Genomic DNA, 14,281 nt, shown 5'->3' on the forward strand with positions numbered 1-14,281 from the left:
TGCGAGGATGGATGCGGTCATGGCAGAGGCTCTATGGGCCACCGTGATTTATCTGTTTTATCCATGCCATCCATCCATTTTTGGGCTGAAAAATGAAGCATATCCAATGTAACGTCCTAGATTTCGTATTCCAAGTTTAGTACTTGTTTTCCGAAATCTTGAGTATTAACTTTCAAGGATAGTACACATTTCAAAGTAAAATTTTTATTTTTAAGTGATAAATCGCAACGGAGGCAAAACAAACCACATATCTAAAATATATCTCAACATATACAAATGGTTATCCATAGGGCTTATCCATATCCATGACTCAAATATAAAAATGGAACAACATAATAATGAAAGAAAACTAGAATCCGAAGTTGTAAGATCATCCAGCTCTTCATGCTCCACACCAATGTCAATATATGCGTAATCTATGTATTATGCACCAATTGAATATGTTTTAATAGTGTCAATGGCTATCCCAGTGAAGTTTACCTCCAAGATTATCAAGGCATCACAATAGTTAAGAATATAATTCAAATAAACTAAAAAAAAAAAAAAAATACAATATGCAACGTAAACTTCATAAATAGAATACAAGAATGTACAATTTATATTTCATAAGTGGAATATAAAAGGATACTACCTGCAATTAGAAGAATAGACAATTCACATTTTTTAAAGTAGAATACATGAATTTGTAATACCTCGTTCGATTCACAAATCACAAGTACAACACCAATTATAAATCCAACTTACAATTTAAAATATAATATAAGGAGTTACAGTTCATTTGGATTTCCAAATCCATCAATTTTTATTTTTTTATTATTTTATTTAATTAACCTAAATATTATTTAATGACCATTAGCACTCAATGTCAGTGTATACAAGGGTATACCAGTAAAGAACCGCACAAGTCCGATTAATCAGCCGTAGAAAGCTAATGAATCTGCCCGATTACTTGAACATCAGGTGTAGTGTAACGTCTCGCCCAACCAGAATAGTGTCCTGGGGCGTCCACATAGGATTTGCCACAGGACCGCTCGTTTAAGCCACTCGTAGTGAGGTATTACAAATAAATTAGACCAATATTAGCCCAATTGAATAGACCAGACGGGTCCTGATAGAACCTGTTGCGGGCCTCCAAGCCAGATGGCCGTTTACACCTGGCGACAGCCCGTGCGGGTTATACCGCGACAGGGGAAGGTCAAAAAATTATAAAAATTTAAGGGATCACAGATCTCACTGGGCTTGGGGACCATCGCGGACCACGGACCCAGTGGACACCCAGAAGTAGAATCTGACACTTGCCAGATGTGCCCCACCAATGCTCGAATTGGAATCTGACATGTATAAATAAAATTAAGATGTAAGACATTTCAGACGTCGAATTTCTTCATAATTTACGATGAGGGTCTAATGTATTTTTCTACACCCATCTACAAACTCTGGGACCCGATCGTGGAACAGTGATCGTTGATCGGAAGTCGGACTCATGTGACCAAACCCTATATACGATCATTCTCAAATTTTGCATGGCCCTTCATCGGGCCATGGAGCACCTATCATATAAGTTTCATGGCCAGAGGGCTACCAGAACTGCCCCGGTTATCCAAACAAGCTCTAGACCGCTCGTTGGTGGACCACTAGTTCCAAAACTATAGAATAATGTCCGTCTCATTGGGCTTGACGTCCATCACGGGAATCGGACCTGGGTACGGTCCAGAACCGGTCAACTTGAGCTGAAGGACGAGTGCATGAGAAGTGCAAATACCCTAAAGGAAAGAGTTGAAACTTAAGTGAATTGAGTCGTCCACTCTCATGCAAAGTTGAGGATTTTGGACCATCGGTTTGCTACCAAACTTCACACATAGAGTGAGGATATTTCCCTACTCATATCCGTATAGCCGCGGCCCCGATCGACCATCGACGACCGTTGAACAGACTTCTCATCATATCTGTCGATCGGCGCATCCAAATGGCGGGCCGATCATATCCATACGTAGATCATCATTAGGGCTAACTATCCTACGGTGTATATTGACTTGTACACCCCATAGTGGGCCCTAGAGCTTAGAAAGACCCTCTCATAGGTCTAGTATAGTAAAAACCTAGTACTTTGGGCCATTTGCACAAAATCTGGCATTATAAAAGGGCCTCATTTAGGGCACCCCTATCCCCATACGAATTTGCCCTAGAGAAGGAAGGAGAGAAGAGGGAAAAGGGAGAAGAGAAAGAGGAGAAAGAGAGAGGAAGAAGAAAGGAAAGGAGTATGTGGTAGGAGGTGGGGCCCAAGGAAGCTCAACCTTGCAACTCTCTACCCATTCTCCAAGGAAACCTCCACCAAACCCACCCATGCCAAGAAGCGGAGGTAAGAATGGTATATTTCCCTTCAATAGAGCAACTTATTGTAGATTTCTAGGCATTAATGTTGTCTTTCTTGATTTTGATTTAGGAAATGGTGGTTTTACCCAAATCCCCAAACCCTAAGATCTCAAAGAATGGAAATCTCCCCTTAAGGTGCGGACTATTATCCTTAGGTGGCCTAGCACCAATTATAGTTGGAGTTTAATGATTTTGTTTGCTTGGTATGTTGTATGGAAGAATCTAGAGGAACCTAGGAATGATATGTTGTTGGATTGTATGGAATGACATGTTTAGTTCTCCTTGATGTTAAATCTTGCCTCTCATGATCTAGTGTATGGATGATTACATGCTCATGTTTGTTTGATTTCCTTTTCTCTCATATGTGTTGCTTCTTAGTGTGTTGATTCATTGTTCTTGTGTAATTGATCCCTTGAGGTGTAGGAAGTGCTTAACTTCCTCACTAACCCACACCACACACATACACCTTATTCATGATATTAATGATTTGCTTGTAGGAAAATTTGAATTGTATGTTGAGCAACATGAGAACATGGTGTTGAATATGTTTGATGTTACATTGGTAGTTGGCATGCTATGAGTCACTATTCCTACCCTTGGGTTGGTCAGGAACATGAGGAGAGCGAAGGTGGTTCCGTTGGTAGGACCACCTTGAGGCTAAACCCATGGGTTTGGACGAGTACGTGTGGGCGGCAGTAGTTAGGCTACATGGGTCGCTTGTACCCGATGTCGTTCCGCCACATACTTGCTTGGGCTCGTGCGGTTTAGTCCACTGGCTGACCCACCTAGTTTGTTAACCTTGTTTGCTCACATATGTATGGAAACTGGAACACCCCACCACCGTTGTAGCCCATCGATACCGGATGGAATATTGATCCACAGTCTCGTGAGCCGGGCATGGTGGAATGGGACACTATGTCCGTCTTGTTGGCTTACTGAGGTGACGCGCCTCCCCGTAGTGACCGCGAGCGACCCCACATTCAGCACCCCCATGTGCTTGAAGTCGGGGATGGGGGAAACCCGACGGGGTCAAGGATCGCGGGGTCTCGGCCTCACACATTGGGGGGTCTTGGCCTCGCAACTAGTTCAGGGCATTTGATACGTGGGGTGTATCAGATTCTCAAATCTGCTAGATGAATGGACTTAACTAAGAACCCGGTTAACATCATCATTGCATGGCATTAGCTAGGTTGGCGACTCGGCAGTCGAGGTCGCACTGAGGGAGTGTTGGCATTGGCGATCGTTAGATGTTGTCGCACGAGGGAGCGTTGTGGTGAGGGCATACATCATATCATCCTGCATGCATGCATATTAACAAGACTAGATGGATGTTTATGATTGATTGCTTTTCATTAAATTCTTATTATAAGTGATGCTTGTTACAACTTATGGCTAATAGCACCCAGAGTTGATCACTCACTCCCACTGGGATGGTGTTTTAAAACACCAACAAGACCCGTTCATAGATAGGTGACTCTAGATCATAGCTGAGCAGGAGCAGTGTTCACACCCCAAGTGCAGGGTTGTGATCTAGTAATAAACTCGGTAAGACCGAGGTCGAATCCACAAGTACGTTATCTGAAAATAACCAGATCTAGAACTAGGCTAAGATGAAATCTGAAAATAGAATTTGAGGAATAATGGTGAAATATTAATCTAAACTTAAAGAATTCAGAGAAAGGGAACTAGGGATTCAGAGGATCCACTTGTTGAGATCAGGGAGATCTTATGCCTGCTTCATGGATATTATACTGAACTTACTTGATATAGTTTTCAAGAGATGGAAGGTATAAGAATTAGGTATGATTCCATCACAAATCCATGCCTAAAGGACAAGGTAAACAACAGAACTTAGACCAATCCATACCCATCTAAAAGATGTATGAGTGTTAGGAAGGATTCCATCATCCAACCATGTCTATGAGACGATGGCGAACAACAGGGTTTCCGAACATCAAAATAAAAGGAAAGGAATTATTCAAGCCATCACAGATCTACTGTAATTTAAATCACAACAAACCATTAATGACTAAAAAAATTTCTTAAATCAAAATAAAATCAACATCAATTCTTCAAATCAAACTTGTAGAAGCTCCCATCACGCCACAAGCTTCACCTCTTAGCCCTAGCTAAGGGATTTAGCCTAACATAATCATAGAAAAAAGAAGAAAAATAAAGAAAAAATACATAAAAATTCCAAACACTTCTCTCTCCGCCTTTCTCTCTCTATCTGACGTTCCCTATTCAAGCATACCCTCTTCTCCACGTTTGGAACTCTTTTTATAGCTTTTGGAGTGGTGGAAATCAGAATTGGGAAGCTATCGCACGCGCAGCGAAAGCCTTTTCGCAGCCAAGTTCGGGGCTTCATAACTCTCGCGTTCCTTGCATTATTTCTGTAAAATTAGCGTCTCTTGGAAGTATTTTGGCTGGCCTATACGATGGATGGTTCAGATCTGCCATATGATCAAAGATGGTGGGCCACAACTGGCTGGAAAATTCGATTTCGCGGACGTCGTAGCCTTTCGCACGTCCAGGCTGACGTGATCGGTGGGCCCCACCGAGGTATTTTCGAGAAATCCACCCCGTCCATTGGATTCGGATGAAATTTCGATCAAGAATGGGTGGTTTTGAACGTCCCTTGAGGCCCAGAGAAGAAATCACCCTAAAAATCGTTTTGAACGTCGCAGGATCGCCTGTTTGGGCCTCTGTATGCGCACGTGTGCTTGCATGGGTCTAAAAGTTCAGCAAGATTTTATAGTAGTCGCGGCCCTCTACACGATGGACGGTTTGGATTGTCCACTGGGACAATGTAGAAGCGTCCGCAAAACGGACAGCGTTCGTCCATTACACGGCTAAAACGGCAACTGCCGTGTTTGGGAAGAAGACACGGGTCAGCAGCGCTGACCCGCTTTAATTAGTTCGGTGCGGCTCGGCACGTGTGTAACTCATGTACACACGCTATATATATGGGGCCCATTGTGATGTTCTATCAAAATCCAAACCATTCATTTGTTTCCTCATCTTATTTAAACCGCCGAGACCAAAGTTGAGACAGTTCCAGATATCAGGTGGGCCCAAAATCAATGGTTTATGGGCTGATCTGTCAGTTGGGGCACTTCTATAGTGATCCGAGGGCTGAAATTTGATATGTACGGTTAATTTATGGCCCTCAGGCCATGTATAAAGTTTTGAGCCAATCAGATGACGGGAACTATGTGATCTTGCATTCTTCACCAATTTCGGGCCTCTTTAACGTGAATGGCTTGATTTTCTCGGATCCCTGGTGTGTAATTCCATCGATCTTAGTCTCCTGGAGTCTGTCCCTTACCTTGGGTGTCATCAGAGCGTTAAATCCATAGTTTAAACACCCTTTTTCAGTTCATGCTTGTAAATACACTCTGCATCACAAACACGATTAAATCAGGCTATTAAACGGTATTAATGATTGTAAATTCATGCTTCGATATGCAATATTTGACCCTCAACGTGAGCCTCGAGGAGGAGGACGAGTTCTCTTACTTCCGGTGATGAACGGCCCCGTCGGATCGATAGAAGGGTCATTGGATACCCCCAAGATTATTAAGGAATTACAATATTTAAGAATAGAATTCAAATAAACTCAGGAAAATACAATATGCAATGTAAACTTCATAAATAGAATACAAGAATGTACAATTTATATTTCATAAGTGGAATATAAAAGGATACTACCTGCAATTAGAAGAATAGACAATTCACATTTTTTAAAGTAGAATACATGAATTTGTAATACCTCGTTCGATTCACAAATCACAAGTACAACACCAATTATAAATCCAACTTACAATTTAAAATATAATATAAGGAGTTACAGTTCATTTCTCACAAATATAACACAAACCATTATAACATCCAAACTACAATTCGATGTATAAAATAAATAAAAGCAATCCATATTTCTCACACGATATTATACAAACAAACACAATATTCAATCACCAACTTAAATCTTAATTAGTTAATGATTGTATTCATACAAGAGAATATGTCTTTCAAACAGTCGATCATTCTAAATGAAATAAGGGTTGTTCAAATAGTACACTGGTATTTCAAACGGTCAACCAGATACCTGATAACATCCACGTGCCATATATGCATGATAAATATATATTTCTAGCCAAAATAATTCTCCCAATAAGCACATTAGCACCAAGTCCTTCAAGGACACAACAAAATGATACAATCTATAAGTCACATTGGCACAAATAATTCACGAAATAGTAAGTTTACGACCAAATGGCATTTAATCTATTCACAACCAGCCACTAGTTCGAGGAACTTCTAATGTACATATCCATTAACATATAACATTAAATTATAATTACAATTCATTAGCACAATTAAATATCAAACTAAGTTACAATCAATTCAATATACATCATCTAGCAAATGCACATATAAGTACTTGTCAAAACTAGACTATATTAAATAATTCCGTAATCAAATAAATTATAATTCTTTAGAATTGAGAACATTAATATATATAATTCCTAATTATAAGATAATATGCATATATAATTGTGAATCATCTTAAAGCGAAGATTAACAATTCATAATTCAACTAATTACTCAATCACACACATAAGCTAGTCATGAACATTATTAGAAAAATAAATCCAAAAATAATTAAATTAACTATTATAATGAATGAAAGCTTGAAGGGTGAATCCTCACCAACTCAAAATAAAAATATTACTATGACATGTGGACTATTCTTGAAAGTTAACGCTTGGGATTTTGGAAAATGAGTACTAAACTCGGACTATGAAATCTTGGGCATTACAAAATGGTATCAAAGTAGAGTTTAGATTAACCAGGCCTTAGGGAACGAGACTTGTACAAACTCAAATGACTCAAAGTTATGTTGATGAAAATTAGAGATTTCAACTCAGGTGAAATTTCCCTAGCATCAGGGTGTTTTGTGAATATAAAGACTCAAATTGTATGCCCCTTAAAAAAATTTTGATAGTTGTTGAACTTAGATACCGTGGAAGAACAAATGCCCACCATGATGTATGCAATATCAAACAAGAACACTATTTGAACTTGACCTCTAAAGAATGAGTTTTGGAAATTTGAACTTCTCCAAAAATGTTCTTAGTTAGAAATAATATTATCATAACTTTCAGCAAAAAAAAAAAAATCAAAGTTATGTAGTGAAAGTTTGACAGGACCACAGGTCCAAGGATTGAAACTAGGTTTTGTCATGGGAAAACACTAATCGAATGTGAAAGTATAAAAGTTTTGTAGTGATGCCACTAGGTAGACGTTCAAAAAAGAAGTGAAAAGATGTACGGATGTAACATTTTAACTACTTTCATCTCTCAAATAATTGATTATACTTAAGATGAGGTTTAACCAATAATGGACCTGAGGAAATTTTCTTGTAAAAAAAAAACTTTACATGATATTTTCCATGTGTTTAAAATAATCGGGATCACTAACTAACGGAATCATGTTTAAGATTAGTGTGCACGGTTTAATTCAATTCTAAATCTGGACAATTACCAATAGACTCAATGCTTTGATCAAGCAGAAGACAGGTATAAAACAAGATTAGGAAATGATACCAATGAATCCACCGCTTGTTGGGGATTTGTACTACGAAATCACACAGATCTAGATTTAGGATAGCAATCCAAGAGCAACAAGCAATCACAAGACAACATAAAGATTTAACGTGGAAACCCCTTACGAAACAAATCACAGCAGAAAGTAACAGAAATCCACTATGAAATAGAAATTACAAGAGAGAGAACTTACCTGATTCGAACAATTTCGAATCTCACCCTTGTTACACCGTTTAATAACCTTAGAACCCTTTTAGGAACCCTTGAAAAACTTTTAGAAAGCTTTAAAATACCTTAGAATATCCTTAGGTACCCATATTTATAGTTTAGGCAACTCTACTTACGCACCGATCTTGGAAAAGTCCGGAAACCGCCTCAAATTTACGCGATCCGCGCGCAGTCTACGTAACCCTCAACTAATCGAGCCAGGTCCTCGACTGGTCGAAGGACCCCCTCAAACAGTTAAGCCTGACCCTCGACTGGTCGAGACCAAAAAATACCGCTTGTTGGACTTTAAGTCGAGTAGACCTCAACTGGTCGAGTGGACCCCCAACTGGTCGAGCGGCCCACTCGATTGGTCGAGCAGCACGTTAACAGATTTAAGACATCTGTCTAACAACAATCTCCACCATGTCTTCAATCTTCAACCGTGTAGCTCCTTAACCGCTTATCTTATCTCTGCATCATATCATAGCTTCAATCAACGCTTCTCGTGCACACTGTCCTTATTTTACGACATCGCCAAGGCCAAAGAAGTTGCACATAACTTGAACTTTTCTATAGGAACGACCTTGGTGAGCATGTCTGCAGGATTCATGCTAGTGTGAATCTTCTCCAGTGTTACGCCTCCTTCCTTAAGCACCTGTCAGATAAAGTGGTGACGAACATCAATGTGTTTAGTACGTAAGTGATAAACAGAATTTTTAGCAAAATTTATAGTGCTCTCGATATCACAGTTAACTGGCACAGCCTCCTGCTAAAGTCTCAACTGATTTATCATGCCTCTGCGCTAAACACCTTCTTTAAACGCTTCCGTCACCGTCATATATTGTGCTTCGGTCATGGAAAGAGCCACCACTGACTGAAGCTTCGACATCCAACTGATTGCTCCACCCGCTAATACAAATGAGTATCCCAAAGTAAACTTCTTGAAATTCACACTGCCTGCATAGTCGAAATCCACATACCCAACCAACTTTGTCCCTGTTTTCTCAAAAGTTAAGACGTAGTCTTTCGTACTTCAAATGTATCGAAGTAACCATTTCACCGCTTCTCAATGTTGTTTGCTTGGATTTGACATGTATCTGCTCACAACACCGACTGCCTGTGAAATATCTGGTCTCGTACAAACCATGATATACATTAAACTGTCAACCGCATTCGAATAAGGCACATGAGATATAACCTACTTTTTCTCATCTAATTTTGGACATTGTTCTGAGGAAAGCTTAAAGTGAGCCGCGTGGGGAATGCTCACCAGCTTTACTTGGTCCATCCCATATTTGATCAACACCTTTTTAAGGTATTCTGCCTGTGATAGCTAAATCCTGCTCTTCTTCTTGTCTTTATGAATATCTATGCCGAGAACCCTCTTTGCATCCCTTAGATTTTTCATCTCGAATGTCCCTGATAACCGAGTTTTCAGTCCATTAATTTCAAACATATCATGATAGGCGATCAACATCAACATACAATACTAGGATGATGAATTTTTCATAACTCAGTATCTTGTAATAGACACAGTGATCGTATTTACTCTGAGTAAATTTCTGACTCACCATGAAAGAATCAAATTTTTTATACCACTGCTTATGCGACTGTTTCAGGCCGTACAACGACCTCATTAACCTATAAACCTTTTTCTCTGCCCCTTTAACTTTGTACCCCTCTGGTTGCTTCATATAGATCTATTCTTCCAACTCCCCGTGCAGGAATGCAGTCTTGACATCCATCTGTTCCAGCTCGAGATCGTATTGGGCAATAAGCGCCAACAAGAATCTAATAGACACTTGCTTAACCACCAGCGCGAATATCTCTATGAAGTCGATTCCTTCTCTCTGAACATAACCCTTCACTACCAACCTTGTTTTGTATCTATCATGTTTCTTTTTGAATAACCACTTGCATTTGAACGCTTTTCAGCCTACTGGAAGCTTTACCAGCTCTTAGGTGTGATTTTTGTACAACGAGTCCATCTCATCGTCTATAGCCGCCTTCTAATTTTCTACATCAGGCTCACTGATAACCTTCTGAATAGTAGACGGGTTCCCTTCATCTGTAACGAGGGCATATGTAATATTAGAGTCATCCATGTATCTTCTCGGTAACCTGCGATCACACGGTGGATTCCGTCTCACAGGTGGCTACTCCACCTAATCTTGTACATCTATCTTCGCATCTGTCTCTGCCTGAGTATCATCTATGTCAATCTGAAAGTCTACAATCACCCTTTCTGGTTCCTCTTGCTCCTCTTGATCATTCTTGTGAAATAGGGAGCTTTCATCGAATCTGACGTCACGGCTAGTGATGACCTTGCGTGTGACCTTATCAAATAAACTGTAACATTTCATATCAATACCATAGTTAACAAAGATGTACTTTTTGACTCTATGATCTAGCTTATCTCTCTCAACTGACGATACATGAGAATAAGCCTCACAACCAAATATGCATAGATCTGAGTAGTTGATTTTCTGACCACTCCATACTTCCTCTGGGATTTTACATTCAATTGCTATTGAAGGAGACCGGTTCACAAAATAACAAGTTGTGTTAACGGCCTCAGTCCATAGGTCCTTGCCCAACTCAGCATTACTTAACATGCATCTAGCCCTCTCCAGGAGAGTGATTCATTCACTCAACCACACCGTTTTGCTCACGTGTGTGGTGCACTGTGTTATGCCTAATGATCCCTTCATCCTTACAAAAATCATTAAACTCAGTGAAAGTAAATTCTCCACCATTGTCAGTCCTTAAAACTTTTATTTTCTACCCTGATTGTTTTTCCACCATTGTCTTTCATTGCTTGAATATGGTGAAAACTTCAGATTTACATTTCATGAAGTAAACACAAACTTTCATGGAGTATAGTAGTCTTCAATGAATGAAACAAACCATGACAACCCTCCAATGAAAATTTATGGCGACGGCCCCCATACATTAGAGTGCACATAATTAAGCACTCTCTTACATACGTGTTTTCTAAATTTAAAAGATAATCTAAATTGTTTACCATATATACAATGCTCGCATATATATAAATCAGAATTTTTAAAAGTTAAAATCAAACATCGATCAGAAAGTACCTTCATGCCTTGCTTGCTCATGTAGCCCAGATGAGCATGCCACATACCTAGAGACGTGGAATCTGCAATAGCTGCTACCACTCCACCTGTTGAAGTATTCTCGATCAACCTGTGAAGGTTTCGTTACCTTTGCGATCTTATAACCATGAGTGCCCATTTTAAAACTTTAAGGACATCATCAATACCGATGAACTTACACCCTATACCCTCGAGTGCACCGAGAGAAATCAAACTTTTCTTCATATCTAGAACATGCCTGAGTTCGGTCAACGCACGCTCCATCCCATCAAATATCTTGATGCTCACCGTACCAATAGCCACAGCATTACAGGCATTATCATTGCCCATAAAAACTCATCCATCATCGCATTCTCTGTAACTGACGAACCAACTTCGATAAGGAGTCATGTGATATGACACTCCTGTGTCTAGGATCCACTCATCTGCATGATTGTTGTGAACATGTCCAATCATGAACATAGACAGAACATTACCACCACTTGTTTCTTCATCAGATGTAACAACATTGACCTCCTTAGAAGAAGCCGCTGAATTTTCTTTCTTCATTTTAGGATTTCTACAATCCTTCTTCATTTGTCCAGACAACCCACAATTCCAACACTTTAATTTTTCCTTGCCATTGCCCTTGGATTTAGATCTAGGTCTTGAAGATCTTGTACCTCGCTCAGAATCTCTACCCCTCGTAATCAGTGCATCGGAAGATGCCCCCATGTCGTCGTTTAACTTTTTCATAGCCTTCCCTTAAAGGGCTGAGATACGGTGACGACACTTGGGGTTTTATTTGCGGTGCACATCGTGTCCCTGAATGACTCATATGATGCAGGAAGAGAATTCAACAATATACATGCATGTTCCTCATCTTTGACCACTTCCTACATATCCAGCAATTTGCACATTAATTTATTAAAGTTGCTGATGTGGGCTTCTAGATCTCCACCCTCTGTCATCTTGAAAGTATAACACTGTAGCTTCAAGTGTAGCCAATTTTCAGAGGACTTCTTAGCATAGATATTCTCTAACTTCGCCCACAAACTAGCTGCAGTTTTCTCCCTCAAAACATTATAGAGAACCTCATCTATGAGACATAAACGGATAGAGGCTAAAGCATTACTATCAAAGTTTTCTCATTCATCATCTTTCATAGTAGATTTTCGCTCCTCAAGAACCTTAATCTCGTCTTGTTTGGTTAACAGACTAATCATCTTAACCCTTCATAACTCAAAATTATTTTTGTCTGAATACTTCTCAATATCAAACTTATCGTTTCCCATTATTATTAATCCTGCAGATTCAGATCAGTGCCCCAACAATTGCTTTGATACCACTTGTTAGAGATTTGTACTGTGGAATCACACAAATCTAGATCTAGGATAACAATCCAAGAGCAACAAGCAATCACAAGAGAACACAAAGATTTAATGTGGAAAACCCTTACGGGAAAAAACCATAACACAAAGCAACAAAAATCCACTATGAAATAGAAATTACAAGAGAGAGGACTTACCCACTCAAATTTCACCCTTGTTACACCCTTTGATAACCCTAAAACCCTTTTAGGAACCCTTGCAAAACTTTTGGAAAGCTTTAGAATACCTTAAAATAGCGTTACGGACCCTTATTTATAGTTTTGGCAACTCCACTTACGCACCGACCTTGGAAAAGTCTGGAAATCGCCTTAAATTTACGCAGTCCGCGTGCAGTCTGCGTAAATCTCGACTAGTCGAGCCAGGTCCTCGACTGGTCGAACTCAACCTTCGATTGGTTGAGACCAAAAAATACTGCTTGCTAGACTTTGAGTCGACCGGACCTCAACTGGTTGAGTGGACCCTCGACTGGTCGAGTGGCCTGCTCGACCAGTCGAGCAGCACGTTGATAGATTTAAGACATCTTTCTGACAACACTGCTCTACAAGTAGAGGATCGGTGTATCAAGCTCAGACCAACTACAATTGTCCTTTTGTATTAGCCGAAACATTGAAAACAAGAATTTTTATCTTACTCTAGACAGTGGGACACTATCATTGCCCCCCAAAAAAAAAAAAAAAAGTAAAAGAAAAAGAAATGAGATATAATATTAGTGATGAAGATTCTTCTTATGTATTTGTTGTGATGCTATAGGAAATTGTGATGTTGGTTAGTGAAATGATTCTTTTAGACTTATAGGTGAAAAATGGGAAGATGCATAGATTGCGATAAATTTAGTTATAACGAGTTAAGAATTTGGGTTTGTAATTGCATGTGCTGACATATGAGAAGTATGGTAGACTAGTAGGATAATTTTTGTTATAGGTAAAAATGGACTGACCAGATGTACAGACTTGAAGAGTATGGATTGCTTGAGGGCCGAAAAATCACCTCGGCCTCGAGTACCAACCTCGGCCTCGGAGGTCGGCTTCGAATATCGACAACCATCTCGGAATACAAATATACTTAGAATATATTGAGATAAAATCTTCCCGAGATTTTCACCATGGATATCGAGGAGATAATCACGATGCATCCGGAAGAAGATCCCTTCCCCAATGCGCATACATCATATAGAGGCATTTCCATATTGTCACCACCCCCAAAAGGTACGAAACATATCTTGATTCCTCTACACTTTTTGCAGACCTACCCTAACTTATGCATCGGAGGGTCCCCAGCCTTAACCGGCACCCCCAATGTCTTCCCTTGTTTTCCCTTAAATCACAGGTACTCCGGCTAGCAGGAGGTGAGCAAGGATCGACAAGATTTTTGCATCAACGATTTTACTACCTTTAATGCTAATAGTTGAGATGTACATTACCAAATCTCGCGGGTGAGATTTATTTAAGGGGGTAGATTGTAATAGCCCCAGTTCTAATAGTCAGTCATATACACTTGTATATACATGTATATTTCTAGGAAAAAGTAGTGAACACGTTTAGAAACACCATATATTAGATTTTTCTTATTCCTATTAACGGTAGAAGTGTAGAATTTCGAGAGCAAA

Source organism: Magnolia sinica, chromosome 10 (genome assembly GCF_029962835.1).
Source record: "Magnolia sinica isolate HGM2019 chromosome 10, MsV1, whole genome shotgun sequence".
NCBI classification, from domain to species: Eukaryota; Viridiplantae; Streptophyta; class Magnoliopsida; order Magnoliales; family Magnoliaceae; genus Magnolia; species Magnolia sinica.